General features: G+C 42.1%; 1 protein-coding gene across 3 annotated transcripts in view; it reads right to left on the bottom strand.

Annotated features, from left to right (window-relative positions):
- The window catches only part of CMTM8 (CKLF like MARVEL transmembrane domain containing 8), a 39,475-nt gene that overhangs the window by 22,138 nt on the left and 923 nt on the right, over positions 1–16,414 (bottom strand). The window lies entirely within an intron of this gene.

Raw genomic sequence — 16,414 nt, 5'->3', positions numbered from 1 at the left:
AGTTACTAAGCAAAATAGTCACGCGTAAACACAAAATAGATGGGATATATACTTCTTTCTTTCCTAAAGGTTGTTTTTGTGCAGCCTCCAGATATGGTTGACTTTTTTTTTTTTTTTTGAAACTGTATATTTGAAGATTCAGTACAAACTTGTTCAATTTTAAAACTAGCAAATAAATTCCTACTCCAATCATTTTTTCTTGCTAAAATCCTGGTTTTAAATCATCAAGACAACTGAAACAACAAGGTTAAATGTTTTTGTATTTAACATTCAAGCATTAATGTATTTTGCAGTTCTGAGTAAAAGTTGTATCTGATTTCCCTAAGGAATAACATTCATAAGTATGGACCTTAATTAATCCTGTCCTCACTCAGGCAATACAAAAGCAAAATTACATCCCGTATGACCTCGGTATGAGACACAACTGTAATTCATTGAGTTGATTTTCATGAGTATTAACTCCAAATCCATACAACGCCACACGTTTTCACTGATTCCCATTGTAAAATACCTCCATAGTACAGAATTACGTGCAGGTTTGAGAGCTCCTATTAGTAGGGAACATCAACTAACACTTGATGGTAGAAGTTAAAGTGCTTGCATTGCCTCTTTGATGCAACCTAAAATTAAAAAAAAGAGGGGAGATCCACATTGGCAGGTGTATTTTGAAATCTAATTTTGAGATTTGAAAGTAAGATTTGGACAAGGGAAGAAACTTCCTCTCCTCACATTTAATAAGAATTCCTATGGACGCCAAATTTCATGTCTCTTCTTGAGACAAAAAGGGCTTCAGAAGTGCCCCCAGTAGCTTTTGGTTTATGCATTTTGGTGGTTTGGAGGGAGCAGGGTCAGGGATAGGATGACAAGCACAAACTTCTGCTTGTGCAAATTTTATGCTTTTTAGCATGGTTCACAATGGTAAGAGAGCTTTTCTGAGACGAACCCAAGGCTTTTAGGTCAAGTATTGGAGACCTGTTTCCCCTTAGATGGAAAAATGAGAAAAAAGAATGATTATTCAGTTAGCTGTCAGTGATCTTTTTCTTTTTTCTGTTATTATTAGTGTAAATTGGAAAAGCTTGAAAGTGAATTTTGCGCTCCTAGAAAGCTATAGGGTCATACACATCTGGCTGAATGTGTTTTTTCCTATGTGGCTATTTATTATTATTGTTGTTGTTATTATTATTACTATTGTTTCTTAATGATGGTAGGAAGGGTTTGTTCTTTTACATTGATAAATTCATACAAGTGAAAAGAGATTTGAGCTACCCATGCGCTCTTTCATCTCAATCTTGCTTCTTCTATCTACAAACTTTTCTTGGTATGAACTTTTACAGTACTCGATCTTTCTTCCTTCCTTCTTTCCCTAAAACATTTCAGGGGATAAAGTAAAGGGTAGAAAAATACTGGCTTCTTAATAAATGGCAATGATTTGCATTGGTTATTTTTAAGATTTGGTGTACGCATACATCTGGAAACACACATGTGCACGCACCCACGGAGAAAATGGTTTTGCCATCGTTTGTGCATTAGTAAGGAGAATTATTTTTATAACAGAATTCCTAACAATGGTTACTTATGAATTATGACCTGAGATTATTTATGTAGTCCACTTTGTTTAAACGGTATCTGTGTTCTTCAGGAGAACAATGCTGTATACAGCTGCTTTATTAATAACGTCACCGGCTCTTTGTTGCTATTTTTACATATCCATCTTCCTGTAAGGCCATGTAAATAGAGATGCCTGTATTTGGTGGACACACGTTATTGTTTCACAAATCTTAGCTGTTACATTACAATAGAAAAATAATTACTTCTTTGGGAATAATTTTTATTTTGTCCCCATAGTTCTGATTCAAAATCATAAAGCTGCTTACAATACAATGGAAAAACCAAAGGCAGTATCTGCTAAGAACGCCTATTGCTTACACTTAAAGATGAGAAAAAAGTTAATTGTTCACTCAAAAAAAATTTTAGAATGAAAATATCTTTTTATTTCCAGGTGAACAACACAGAAATTAATGTTTCACGATACAGAATTTTTGCTCCCTGTAAGAGCAAATCCTCTAATCATCAAGAGCTGAAACTGTTCCCTTTGCTTGAAAATAGAAAGCAGAAAACATATAAAAATAGGTCTGTATCCAGACCTGTTGTTGTTTGCTTATGTAAATGCTTACTGACCTCTACTTAAGCACCTGTTGATTATTTCTAGATCTAGTCCCATATACAGATGTCCAAACTCAGGAACCATGATACAGACTTTTAGGTAAATGTTAAAGATTTTACAAAGACCAATTCACAAGTTGTATAAGTACCTCACTGAAAAAAATCTTTTTCCTTATCCAGCAAATTTGTTTTCCTTTATAAAAACACTTTGCATAACAACAAAGAAGAACAGCATGTCTATAAATATTTTACATTTGCATATGCTTTTCTGGAGGCATTTGTGTTCACAGATGTCATGGTTGGAAAGGACCATTTTGGCCTCCTCAAAGCAAAAGAACCATTGCTTTGGACCCTGGCAATGGTCCAAATATTTTGGCTTACAACATGCTTTTTAGAAAGAAATCTTGTCCTGATTTAGGCACGCCACGTGATAGAAGGATTCATCTTGACTACATAATCTGCCTTAATGACAGTTATTATCATTACTGCAAAGCTCCACCCTGGTTTCCAGGCATGCAGATCTACACATTTCACTCATATAGCTTTCAGTCATTAATGCTTGGAAAGCAGTTTTGGGTGCAAAAGTAACTTTAAGATACAGAATTCTAGGCAAGTGAAAATATTAATGCCAAGGGAATCAAATTAATTGGGCAAACACGTCAACAAACACCATGGTTCCATCGTGCTTTTGGAGTTTCCTTATTACAGTGCCCCATAACTTTATTTTTAAAGTTCTCAAGAAAAAAATCCACAAGCCTGAAGAACTTCCCACAACCAGTCTGCTCCCTGTGCTAAACACTCGAATGGTGCATATAGCCTACGAGAACAAAGCAAAGAGCTCAGTGGGACACCTGACACTTGAAATTCAAACTACCGAAGTCATAAATTAAGTATACAGGCTAGTGTGTGTGCCAGGGTACTGCAACTGCTTCCGTGCGCCTTGGGTAAACAAAGACTGGAACAACTGGCTATAAAAATCAGCTTTCTAGTGCAAGGAGAAGAAATCGGCAATCCAGAAAAACAAAAAATTTGAGGGTGTTGGTTTATTCAGACTTCAGCAGGTGAGCAGATACGTCCCTTAGGGGTCTGCTTTGCTTTTCTGTCAGAGGCCGGGGCTTCGCCGGCGGGTGACAGAGCTGCACACAGAGCCCAGGTTACCGCGCTCCCGTGCCCAGCGTGTCGGAGGCAAGCAAATCACTGCTTTGGGTTATCACCATACGCTGAGCTGTGAATCGCAGCAGACGGCGAGGCATGGAAACCTTCGTAACAGTCTGCATTTGACAGCTACTAGCCTGAAATAAGAACTTCTAGATTTGCTTCCTGCAGTACGTAAACACAGAAAAGCCAAGAAATGAACAGGAACGGGTCCTTCCTAGCTGCTGCTCTCTGTGCACTCACCTTCTCTGCCCTTGCAATACAGCTAATAGATCTGGGGTTTTCGTGCATACTCCACTTCTGTCTCTAAATCTGATTTTCCAACACACCTCAGGCAAGCAGCAGGGGGGGAAAGAAGCTAATTTAGCCATACTGCCTTCTCACAGCATGCCACAGATTTTGGAACTGCTGCAAACTACTGGCATTACCATGGATTAGTAGATGTCCCACTCTTGAAAAAGAAGCATTTAGAGCAATCACACACCACAGTGGAATATTATTCCCTTCACGTTTTCTTTCTGGCTCTCATCAGGCATGGCACTTTCCTTGGGGAGACAAGTACGTTGCTAACATGAAAACCAATACAATCCACACACATATTTAGCAACTGCTGATGTTTCTAGCGCAAGATACTTTGTCCTAAAGAAGTCAGGCAAATCTGTTCCCCACGAGATCGAAATGTTGACCAAAAATAAAAGCACTGCTTGCTCTCCACCTCACCCTGCTCCATCCCACTCCACTGCCCCATTACAGCCTCTGAAGCTGGGTCAGCCTATGAGACCATTTGGCGATGTTTCAGGGTATAGCCTCATGCATAAGCATAGACTAAGTTGTGAACTGAGTGGACAATGTTACTACGCTGCTAACCATCAGCAGAGGAGCAAGGTGTGATAACGAGAGGGCAGTCGCCTTGTCACCCTTTCCGCACTGGATTTGCAAGTGCTTGCAAGTCAACAGCCTCCACGGCTTTCAGATGACCTTTTGTCATGGTTTAAAGTATCAGGAACTGCGATTGGGTCAACTACTGGGTCAGTGGAGGCAGCTGTGACCTGCAAAGGCAGGCGGCTGACAGCACGGAAGTCCAAAAATGCAGCAATTAACTCTGTTGAGGGCTATCCGCCTGTGACCTGTACTTCATTAGCAGCAAGTTTACAGGCTGAAGGGTATGCTTTGATCTAATAGCAGGCTTCATTCCCATCTATAAGTATTTTTTTCTCAAAATCTAACCCTTTTTCTGCAGTATTATTTACATTATACCACCCTCAGTACATACAACCAGCTAAATCATATTTACTTGGTGAATTCCACTTTCACCTTTCCCCTCTCCTTTTCTGCAGATTTGGATCATATCTTTCTACCCAGTATTTTCTTCTTTAGAAGTACAATAGTACAGATAAAACAAATAGCTGTCACCAATCTTTTTAAGTATTTCAGCTATTCACCTCCCACTCTGAGGTTCCTATTTTCCCACTAGAGTGGGTAAGAGAAGGTCATAAGCCTTAACAGTGACATTGTGGCATTTCGTTTAAAAGGCTGTGTGCAATCAGTGATAGTTAGCACATTTACACCTCCTCCCCCCAGCATTATATTAGTTGTTTCAAATCAAAGAGGGGGAAAAAAAATCTTTAGAATATTCAAAAAAAAGTGACTGCAAAAGTAGTATTTTACAGGTGCCCCTTTCTTCAAGCTACCAACTCTTCCTATATCAAAATGCTCATACTATATTTTTCTAACCTCACACCTCAAAAACTCACCCTTCTATGATGAACACTGTGCAAACACGGAGACATAAAATATACCTTCTGACTGCAGACAATATCACAGGTCTCAGCAAACAGAACCATGAAAGTAGAAAGGAATTTAACTGCTGAAAGACATCACTAGCCGGGAGCTTTGCTAGTTGGCACGAAGGAAGGGGAGGACAACAGCATGCATAACGATTTGCCTTTGATACAGGAGAAGGCACGTGTTGTTTGAGAATGCAGCGATAAGGCAGGAGAGCCATCGGACGCGTTCGCTTGTTGGCCTGGAACGCGTGCAGGTCGACGTTTGCGACGTTGGGCCGTTCTGACGCCGCGGATTTAGTAACGCCGTGAGGGATGCTGTGACGTGGGCGGAACAAAATGATTATCGTTTCGTCCTGAAATGAGCTGCAAACTTGAACTGTGGGGTGCACGACTACAGGGTTCTCTAAAGAAACACGTAAATTAGACGTTTGGGTTGTAAAAGGGCACGCTCGAGGGACGGATCTGCACAGCTTCCCTTTTCGCTATCCATCAGCTACTCCGTTCAAGCCAAAGAAACTTTGTGTATGAAAGGCATAAACAACTGATAGCAAGACAGTGCTCTGCAGGAGTGTTGGGAGATCTTAGTAACTAAAGCATTTTAATTGTGCCTTTAATTTTTGCTCGTCAGTTCCAATGCAGCAGGTAAAACACGGAAAAACACAGAGAAGGCGATTAGCTGGGCTCCCTCTGATCTCCATCTAATTTGTCCACACGGTGGTATCAGAGAGGAAAGGTCCGAAGGGAGGTGATCTCTTATATTAGACTATTCCAGGTAGCTGGCAAAAGAAAGGAACCGGGCGAGCTGGGTGCACAGACTTTTCTTTGGATCCGAACAGGCGACACAACGGAGCCGATTGTTCCCCGACCGCTAACGAGGGAATAGGAAATGACCGTCGGAAAGAAGCTGTTGACTCCCAAGAGCCGACAAACAATACGAGCGCTCGCCGGCGCGGGCGAGCTTCTCGGAAACGACGCTTTCATGTTCGTTTTGCTTCACGCGCGGAAACCTTGGGACAACCCCAGTTGATGGGAAGTTTGCAACAGGTCCCAGCCAAGAGCACCAAGACCCGACTCGTTACAACCTCGTCTTCCTACCGACACTGTCTGTGAAGATGAGGTCGTCGCCGGAATTCGCTGCCCTCAGTCCCCTTGGATGCTGCTCGCGCCTCTTCTTGGCGTCCTCTGCTTTCTGTAGGCTTTACGTAACGTTACAGAAACAGCAGCCACCACAACGAGAAATCTTCTGTTCCTTTGAAATACACTTCTCCACAGTTTTTACTTAAAATGAGACCGGGTTTGAAGAGACACTCCGAAAAATTGATAGAAAACTCTGAGTTTTAAAGTGAAAATGATTTTAGACGTACTGGGTTTTTTGAGGTTAACGTTCGATTATTTAGCTTAACAAGAAAGTGAAAATAGAATGTAACCAAGCTTAGGGAATGCCATCTCATTTATTGCCGTGTGCTCTGTTTAATTTTAACTTGACCTGGTAAAACTCTTTCTAAGATTCCTCATCTCACCTTTAACACATTATCTTGCCTTGCTTACTTCAGGCAAACATTTGCAGGAGAGACTTCTGTTACCACCTAAAGAGAACGCCAACTTCTTTGTGCAAGTGTCTGCTCATGTTTTATGACTGCCAAAGTCTAGAAAGAAATCCTAAATGTGAACATGTTTGGAAACCTTATTGTAGTGCTAAGATTCCTACCCTTATTTTGCTGAGAGGACAAATAGGGAAACTTTAAATACACTGAATGGCACAATGAAGATGTAAGTAACAACACGATAAGTTGTTTGTCATTATTGCACTCTTGGCAAGTCTCATAGTTCAATTATAGTTCTTCAGGCTTGTGTTATACACTTAAAATTGCTTTTATCCATCTTTAGAGAAAATCAGGTTTCTGCTGTAAGATTTGCTTTACAAATCTGTTGCTTCAAAAGCTTATATTTATAGTATACCACTCCACTACAGGAATTAAGTTCTTCAGGAAAGGCAGTCATAACTCAAACAGATAAACAGACCACAAGAGACTATCTCTTCAAGGGTGTCATTAGTTTTCTCCTGCACACTCCTTGCTAAAGTCAAGTCCCATTAACTCGAGAATTAACTTGAAACTGTAAAATAGGGATTGTGGCATTTTTTTTTTCCAAAACTAAATACAGTAATTTCTCAGCGACAACTATTTTTCTGTCCTACAGGAATTCTATTTAGCATTCAGACTTTGACATTAGCTAGGACACTAAATAGGACAGTAATAATATATCTATTTGTACTGTACTATAACTTCGTAACACCACAGGGAAGGAGAACTATTTTCATCCTGGAGGTCAACTGGCACTCTACAATATTAAGTAGCTGTTGTAACGCTATCATGTTGTCCAATGAATAATGCTTATGTGCAAGGCTACAAACTATAAATCAGAGATCCCAACAGAGACCCTTCTTTTCCCTATATCCTGATTTCTTGTATTTAAGAATGTTTTAGGTTTTTTCTAAAATTCTTCATTGAGATCACCAGAAGATAGTGGCAGATCTGGCAAGAAACAAGGCTGTCTAATCTGCCATATGCCTATGGCATTTATGACTAATTTAGCCAAAAGCATTTGTTAAAAAAAAAAAACACTTTTAGCAGTACAAGAACCAAACACGTCAGTTTTCACTAATAGTCCCCTAAATCACTTGCTAAGTATTTGTAACACCATTTTCAAATACTACAGTATTTTATCACAATTTTTTCCACCAACAGTTTTATGAAATCATTAAAGACAGTTGTCTTTACTGAGCAGGGCTGTTCTTTCAGTTGTCTCATACTTTTTATTAGAAGAGTTTGTTTTGCCAAATTCTTACAGTGAAAGCTGCTGCTTCTGTGCTAATTATTTGTGTCAAGTGTCAAGAAGAAGGATAGTCTGGGGGAAGTTCTTGCAGAGCGCAAGTTCTTGCCTTGAGCAAGTTGCCCAGAGCTGTTGGGCAAGAAGACTTGAAGGAATGGAGGGTGTGTGTGTGGGGGGGAAGTATCTAAAAAAAGGCAACTGTGGCAAATAGGCAGAGAAATGCTCCAGAGAGAGACAGACACAAACGTATGTTAAAATATCTTCTAGCTAAGTGTGCAGCCAAGATTTTGCTTTCTCCCTATTTACTCGTGTAGCCTGCAGACTTGTTCCCTGTACATTACCCAAGCCCTGCTCTCACGGGCTTCATTTTCACGTTGGCTCTTTTAAAGCACTCACAGACCTTTACTAAACTATTAAACATGTTTCTGTGAGCTAAGGAAGTATAGTAAGCCCATTTTACAGACAGCAAACTAAAACTGAAGGTCAAAAGTACCTACTAATTTGGTTGCCAAATTTGGATGGAAAACTTTTTTTCAACATGGCACTGTGTTTTGTCTCTTCAAAGCATAGCTCCTACTGGCTTAGGCTGCACCATAAATAATCATTTCTGTTGCCCCTCAGACCCAAAGTCAGGGATCCAGAGTGGGGGTGAAAGAAAAAAAAAAGAGGGAAAAAAGCAAACACACTGAAATGTCAGGCTTAGTTGCCTTATCTAGCTTCACACAGGACCAGTTGCATACACAGAAGATAAAAAACCATGTTTCCAATTGATTAGCTCGGAGACAATCCTTCCTCTTCGAATAATTCCTTGTGTTGCTCTCCACTGGCCTCCTCCCAGCGCTGTACGCAAACGTCCTCATTCATTCCCAGAAAACCTGTCCTGCGCAATGGCTGTGGGAGAAGCTCCTGGACCAAAACAGCATGTGCTCGGGCTGCTTTTGCCAGGGCTCTGGCACCTGAACACTGGGCAGCACCAAAACCAGACCACCAGAGGAAACCTCAGCTCCGGCACTTCCTAACTTCCGAGTCCTTGAGCTTACGACCTAATAATGTTCTTTTAATGGTTTTGTATGTGCCTATACGCACATAAGCTCTTTGACACAGCATATGAAATCACTGGCAGCAAGACACATTATGGTTTAAAAATTAAACTAGAACCCAATAAAGGCAGATGCTGTCATTTGGGGACATGGGGGGAGGCTCCCCTCCCATCCCCCTATTACAAGAACGTAATAAAAACACCACCTTCCCCAGCATGCGCTGTAGTTGCTCTCCGAGCCTACGGGAGACAGCGGTGCATTTGCCAATGCTGTGCAATCCCACAGCAGTGCAACAGGCATCGAACCACGGCTTCTCCCTCTCCTCACTGCGTCAGAGTCTGCCCTACGGCGGCCGTCTCCAGCCCGAGATGGGCAAGGCTGATTTTATCAGTGCAAGGGTCATTTTAAAGACACATGGCAGAGGTTTTTCTTTTGTTGGGGACTTTTTGGTTGTCCCACTGCCCCTCTACTCTTAAACGCTGCCTGCAGCACTGTTTCTCCCCTATTTCCTCGTACTTCAGTCAAAACCGCAGCATTCGGCTTATCGGCTGCTGCAGGAGCTGCAGTCTCAGGAGCAGCAGCCTTGCTGGATAAAAAAGTTTGTGCTCATCAACTGAAGCTATCAACCGAACACAAAAGCAATTACCAGAGTATGATCAGAGACGTTGTCTTCCCCAAATGACCTCTTTCTACTCCTAACTAGGACTTTTTCAATATATGTGTCTTTTGTAACTTGATCATGGTATCTCCAAAGACTGTGACAACATCTTGCTAATTTTCATCGTGCTTAGTTCACTAGCTCAGTTCACCTCAGTTCTACAAAATCATCTTTTAGCACATTTCATCCTGGACCAGAACCGTGGTGGGCCAGAACAAAGCGCTGAGGTGCTACAGCCTCCCGCGATCCATACCAATTTGCTGAAACTGTGCGTGTTTTGCTTGGAAAGCTTTGTCCCATCAGTGTCATCTGCACACCCGTACCTAGCCAAAACCCACAGTGTACACACTCAACGTCCTTCTCTAACTCAGTAAAAAAAGCGATCATGCCCAGATCCCTGTAACGAGGTGATCTGGGGAAACCTGGACATGGCGTTAATGAATGCGCAACCAAAACTCCAGTCTATTCCGGTTTACCAAAAAACCTAACACCAAGCCCTCCTTGGACCTGACCCGGCTCCCGCAGAAAGCCGTGACTCGACCTTTCTTTGCTCAGGCCCTCCTTCACCAGAGCCCCAGTTTCAGAGGCAGGTGGATCAGCACTAACAGCTTTCACAGGAGCTGGCTCAGGCTACAGCTGAGCGGCACTGCCTCACCTAAGGTCTGATCAACTCTAAAATTTATTTGCTGTTTGACCCTACAAAAGAGGGCTTGGTGCTCAAGGGCACAATTTCTACTGCTTCCCTGGAACTGAAACTGGAACAAGTGCAGAAGTATCACGCTGTTACAATATATAATTTATTCAAGAGAAAAATGAAGCTAAAAGAAAATACCCACATACACCTCCCTATATATAAAAGCAGGACCATTAGAAACTGAATTTATGGTACTGTTATTCCCAGGAGAGACCAGCAGGCTGAACGAGAATGCACTCGCTGAACAAGGGGAACACGCCGTAATTCTCGCTATGCTTTCAGTACAGAAAGGCTCCGAACCCCTACGGGAATTTTTCTTTGGTTTTGAGAATTCAATCTTTAAGACAAAACCTTTTGCCAAGGCTGCTCCGGCTCTGCACAGCCACAGGACAGAGCGGCAAGTTACATCGGCAGCTCCGCAAGTATATAGGAACGCTCCCGGCATCCCGAGGTGGGAGTGAAGGGCACCTGCTGTTAAGGCAGAAGCAGCACGTTGTTAATGGTTAAAACCAGGTATCAGAAACCTGGGGGCCATTCACGGTCTTGCAAGAGACTGTGCAACCCAGACAATTAACCTCCTGGTCTTCCTCCTTTCCCTGCTCACCCTCTAACTACACTGCAGACAAATATACTGTATTTCCTTTGTCATATGTGGCATTGAGAAGCTTTTTGATAGGCATACACTACTTTAAGATCCTTTCTCTAGAGGCCATATCAGTGTGTAATAAATCATTCCAAGAGGAAGGGACAATTTCTGGTGCAAAAAAGAGGAAAATAGAACACAACAAGGTGGGGTGGAGGGGGAACAAAAGCAGAAAAAAAAGGAGAGAGACAAACATACAAGTCCAGGATTTGTATTCATTTTAGGACAAAAAATAGCATCAGAAATTTCCATCTTTCACTGTATCTGACAATACACTGTCAACTCCCTTCACAAGCAGCTCAGTTCCCATGGTACAATTACTAGGCATGTTGTATTTTTTAAAAAATCTATAGCTTCCATAATGTTTTTTATTGGACTAGCTGGCCGAGTTGGAAAAACGAGGTAGTTTTCAGGGATGCAAGCCTAAATTTTTCCAACGATACCATCAGCCTTTGTCCTCAGACCACAATGGCTCCAGCAAAATACCTCTGCACTCATCCTCACATGAGTCATGCTCCCAGACATATCCCTCCAAAGCAAGCGCCTAGGAAGCTGTACCTCTTCCATTAGAAATAGAGGGAGGACTGCATGTTTCTCAACACCAGCATAGACCTAGGCAACCAAATGAAAAGAAAAAAAAAGACTTTTGGGTTGTATAAGAATTTTTGTAGGTACCAAAAAAATGGCTATTATATTCACTAATTCACTATCCATCCAAGAACAACATTACATTTATGTTTAAGTATGGCTTCAAAACATTTTTCTCATGAAGCAATAAGGACATTTCACACATATTCCACCTTAACCATGAGCTATTGAGAATTTTTTGCATTTTTGACCTTTTGTAAAATATCTATGTTCAATTTGAGAGGCATTCTTGCTGTCTTATCATGTCAATCCTAGCACTTAGAGCACATGCCACACAGCGCTTTTCAAAGCTTCTGTTTTCTTGTGTCACCCAAACAATCCTCTCTTCCCAAGGAAACACCCTGATCCCGTCCAGGAAACCGAAGACCTTTAAGGAAACAGAACTTCAAACAATGATATGATCCTAAAGGAAGATGGGGGTCGCATAGACGTGTGTATCCACTAGACTAAGGTCAGCGCGGGTTAGTGGGGGAATGACTGCATCCAAAAAAAGGCAGAACTGACACTTGACTTTGGAGAGAGTTTGGTCTGACCAAGAGCAAAGGAGAGCGCCTTAACTGCGTTCTGTGTATTTTCATATTCATATGCAGAAAGACAAAGCTACTGGATGAAATAATTGCCTAGAACAGCATAACTTTTTTCAGTGAGTAATTCAAAGTAAGGCGTTTTAACCCAAGCTTGCGTACGTCTCTCCTAGGCAAAGCACTTGTTCAGCGCATCAGAAGATGCCTCAGTGCTGTCAACTTCACGCAAGCAGAGATATTTCAACTAGAGTAAAACCTGAATTATAAAGACAAACAAACAAAACATTATTATTCCTGATAGGAGAAAAAGTCTGGCTGCTACTCGGGTGAGGAAAGAGGCTTTATGAAGCTCCTCTGTGTTTCTGAGGGTCATTCCAAGAACCTGAGTGCAGGAGGAGCATGGTATCTAGAAGGACATGTCACATACACAAAACTCCTAACAGCAGTCAGAGAAAGCATAAAACTAAGAAGACAATGCTGAATGCATGAGGAGCTTTAAAAGTTAAGTACAGTTTTTTCACAGTAGATGCTCCCGTCGTATTGTTTCTGTTGTTATTAACATTTATACTATTTTGTTCTTAACAACTAATCTAAAACCTGAGAGCCTGTCAAAGATTTTTATGCCTCTCAAAAAAAAAAAAAAAAGAAAAAAGAAAAAAGAAAAAAGAAAAAAAAATCTATTGAACCAAAAAGATAGTTTAATAATCTGAGACTCACCACTCTATCAGAATAAGTGAATTCAACAAAACTTCTTTTCTGAAGTCCTTGAAGGTCTTACACTTGAAAAGGAAAGAGTGATATAGTGTTTCCAAAATCATTCCTTCTTGCCAAGAAATGAGAGTTTGAGGCATAATTTTATGTAGTGCCAATAAATCAAATAACCTTATATCAGGTTTCTAATTCAAGCACGTGTCCTTTTCCGGGCAGTAGTATATCAAAGAAATGCGCCTGTAATAACAATTTACTGAAAATTACACCATCATAAATTTTCACTTGCAGCTATAGCATAACTACCTTCCAAACCTTTTCAAGCTTGTAGTGTTTTTTTTTGTTAAGGATAAATAGCCATCACAAGCCTTAAAATTACCAGGGCAAGCTTTAAGAGAGATACTGTATCTAGCAACACGCTGGTATGAAGCAACAACCTGAAGGAATCAGTGTAATCATTCTAGAAAGCAAATATTTTTATGACTACATCCATAGCAACCAGAAAACTCCCCACTTCTGTAAAGCGATCCATAATGCCTGACTTGAGAAGCTGATTTAAAGCTCTGAGGAGGCATCCCTAGACATCATTTATCTTACCAATAGAACTCCCAGCAAGACAAATACGTAGTCTTTCTAGGCCATCACCCTGTAGAGAAAAGAAACACTCAAAAGACATCTCTGGAAATTGCTCTACTTGCTTCTTTTGAAAACATGAAATCCTCCTTTTCAGTGGTTATGCTGTGGGAGTGAACATCCATCAACTTCTGCAGGATATAGTTTTACTGCAGCGTTAAGTCTGGCAATTGACATCTGAATTAAAGACTTTATGCACCACCACTTACCTCTTATACACTGTTCACCAACAGATCTCAACGTGTCTTACAACGGTTTGTGCCACTCTCCTTATTTTATGAATGGAAAAATTGTTCCGAGAAATTACAGACATGCAGATAAATTAAGGCAGTTGTCAATAGTCACCCTGACAGCCGATGCCGGTGAGCCCTCGTCTCCCGAGGCCCCTGCCCCGCTCAGCAAGCACGGTTACTGCTCCACGTAGCTGATTTGGATTAGCTGCCGTGCACCAAAGCCGTGTTTTATGCCGTTCCCAAAGCCTTCCTCGGAAATCCAGTGGCATTTTCTATGGTTCTTTCCACTGAAATAAGCTGATCCCTCTGCATTTCTTTCCTAGCGAACAGCGGGACACTCGCCCGTCCTCTCGTCATGGAGGCAGATCTAAAAGGCGAGGGAAACCTGTCAGCACCGGGTAACTTAGCCGACGCTTTCGGCTCCCGTCCCGCGTTCATCCACACTAGCCGTGCGCAGAGCTAGACCGAACGGCGCTACCGAAGTGAAGCTGAACCAGGCCTGGGCACACAACTCTGGTACTGCTGAAAAAGCGTAGTCAAGCTCATCCCAGGGGTTTTTGCTGGCTTTGAGCCCGCTGCATAAGGATGGATAAGTCCTGACCCATCATAAACCCCATCGTGACGAAGTTGGAACAAACTGGAACCAGTCGATGGTGTTAACAGCCGGCCAGTGTTTTGCACCATTGCAAAGAACCTCTTACAGGGAGCCGTTAAGGCTGAATTTACCGTGCCGTTAAACCACAGCCTCCGTGCAAAAGCGAGCAGGTTACCAATACAAGTGGGAATCTACACAGCAGTTAACTCGTTTTCACAGAACCAGAACTAGGGAGGCAGGGGCAAAACCCGAACAAGGTCCACCTTTTAAGGGACCAGGAGACTTAACCCGTGTGGTAACTTAGTGCTTCTCCATCCTCTTTGCTAGCAGAATTCCCGAGTTGCCTTTTACGTAGGCAGAGAGCTCCGGCTTCAGAACCAGGAGTCGCAGGCTGTACTCCCCGTGCGGTGTGCGCGCTGCTGACTGACAGCAGCAATAATCACACATTTATGGAGTCCCACTGCGCAAACTGTCGGAACATCCAGCGCTCTTGTTCAAAGCCCCAGCTTCGTTTTAACACAGCGTCCTAACGAACGTGAAGCCTGGCGTATGAGGAGCTGCAACAGTGAAGGATGTCGCTAGAGAACAGTCATCTTCCCTGTCCATCCTGTGGACCTCTCCAGAGCAGGTCCAGCAGGAGCAAAGGTGCTGCTTCAGCCATGGCTGCTGCAGCTTGGAGCCTGGTGCATAAACTGGAAATGATCTATTGGATCGTGAACTCCTGAAATACGGATACGCATTTGAGCCTGTCCCATTTGCAGATTTGCAGCTTCTGGCAGAGGGACGACACTGATGGCTGAGGGTCACTAACGCCTTAAACAGCAAAGCTCTGCCAGCACATCACAACTTTCAGATACAACTTTCAGAACAATCAGAACAGGCAGGAACCGACTGATTTAGTGCCAGTTTTGATATATGGAGCTTGCATAAAGCTAATGACGTTCTGTTAAAGCACATTTCCTCTTGGAAAAGAATGAACACACAGAAGTAGTCTTGATGGCTTGACCAAAATCCAAGGCCTTGAGATACATATATAGATATATATCTATGTGTATATATATGCACACACACACAAAGCCAATCATTTGCTTTTAGTAACTAATTTTTTCAATTAACTCCACCTCAAGGTATTCATTAGTGTATTTTTATTTTGCCTTAAAATCACAGGACAGTCACTCTATCTCCTTTAAAGTAAGTGGGGTTAAGAAGCAGCAGTATTGCCTCAAAGGCAACACCCAGCGGTGTTTTATCGCTGTATGATCTGCTTTATTGCTTTTACCTTTACATTAAAACTGTCCTCCACTCTCTCAGCTACATCATCACTAGCCCATATAGGTTCATCTGCATTAGAGACTTCTGTCAGCTCAGCTGAGCTGGCCAGGAACCACACATCTTCACATTTCTGATGGACACTAACACACAAGTGGTGACATAACCCTGCTCTAGCCTGTCATGTAGCTCTGAAGCTGGTAAGTGTTTTCTCACTGAAGCGCTTGTGAAATCCAAATCCAGGAACTGGCAGTGCCATGTTAAGGGATCCACACACCACAGAAAAGGAGGCAGAAGAATCATCTTGTAATTATTTTAGGAGTCATGAATGGCTGATAAAAAACTGAAGTCCCCTTAAAAACCATCACCACTCTGTTTAGAGGGGAAGGCTACACCACCTATCAACATAAAGCATAAAACATGGTTCCAGTCACCAGTAAGCAATGCTGGTCTAACACTATGTCGCTCAGCCTAAGCGTGGCTGATGTAGTATTGAGAGTCAGGTTGAATATATGACATTCCAAGAGGGATTGGGAAAAGCCTCGGGTCTCTCTCTACCACTGCAGTTTGGATTACTGTTCAGATAAAAGCACAGCAAAGGTTAAGAATTGCAATTAGTAACTGAAAAAAGAGTGGAAGAGAAAGCAACTTTTCCTCTGAAAACTAATAATTACTTGCGTATCTGCCATAACGCTGACGTTGAAGCATCCCCTACACTTAACAACTGAAACACATCTCCAGTCCACTACCTGCTAGAGATTGCCCGAACTGCTATCCCTGCTGGCATCCAAGCTACCCTGACGCTAACGGCGGCTGGCTTCCCAGGCTCACC

Source organism: Rhea pennata, chromosome 2 (assembly GCF_028389875.1).
Source record: "Rhea pennata isolate bPtePen1 chromosome 2, bPtePen1.pri, whole genome shotgun sequence".
Lineage (NCBI taxonomy): Eukaryota > Metazoa > Chordata > Aves > Rheiformes > Rheidae > Rhea > Rhea pennata.
This window is presented reverse-complemented; position numbering and strand designations above follow the sequence as displayed.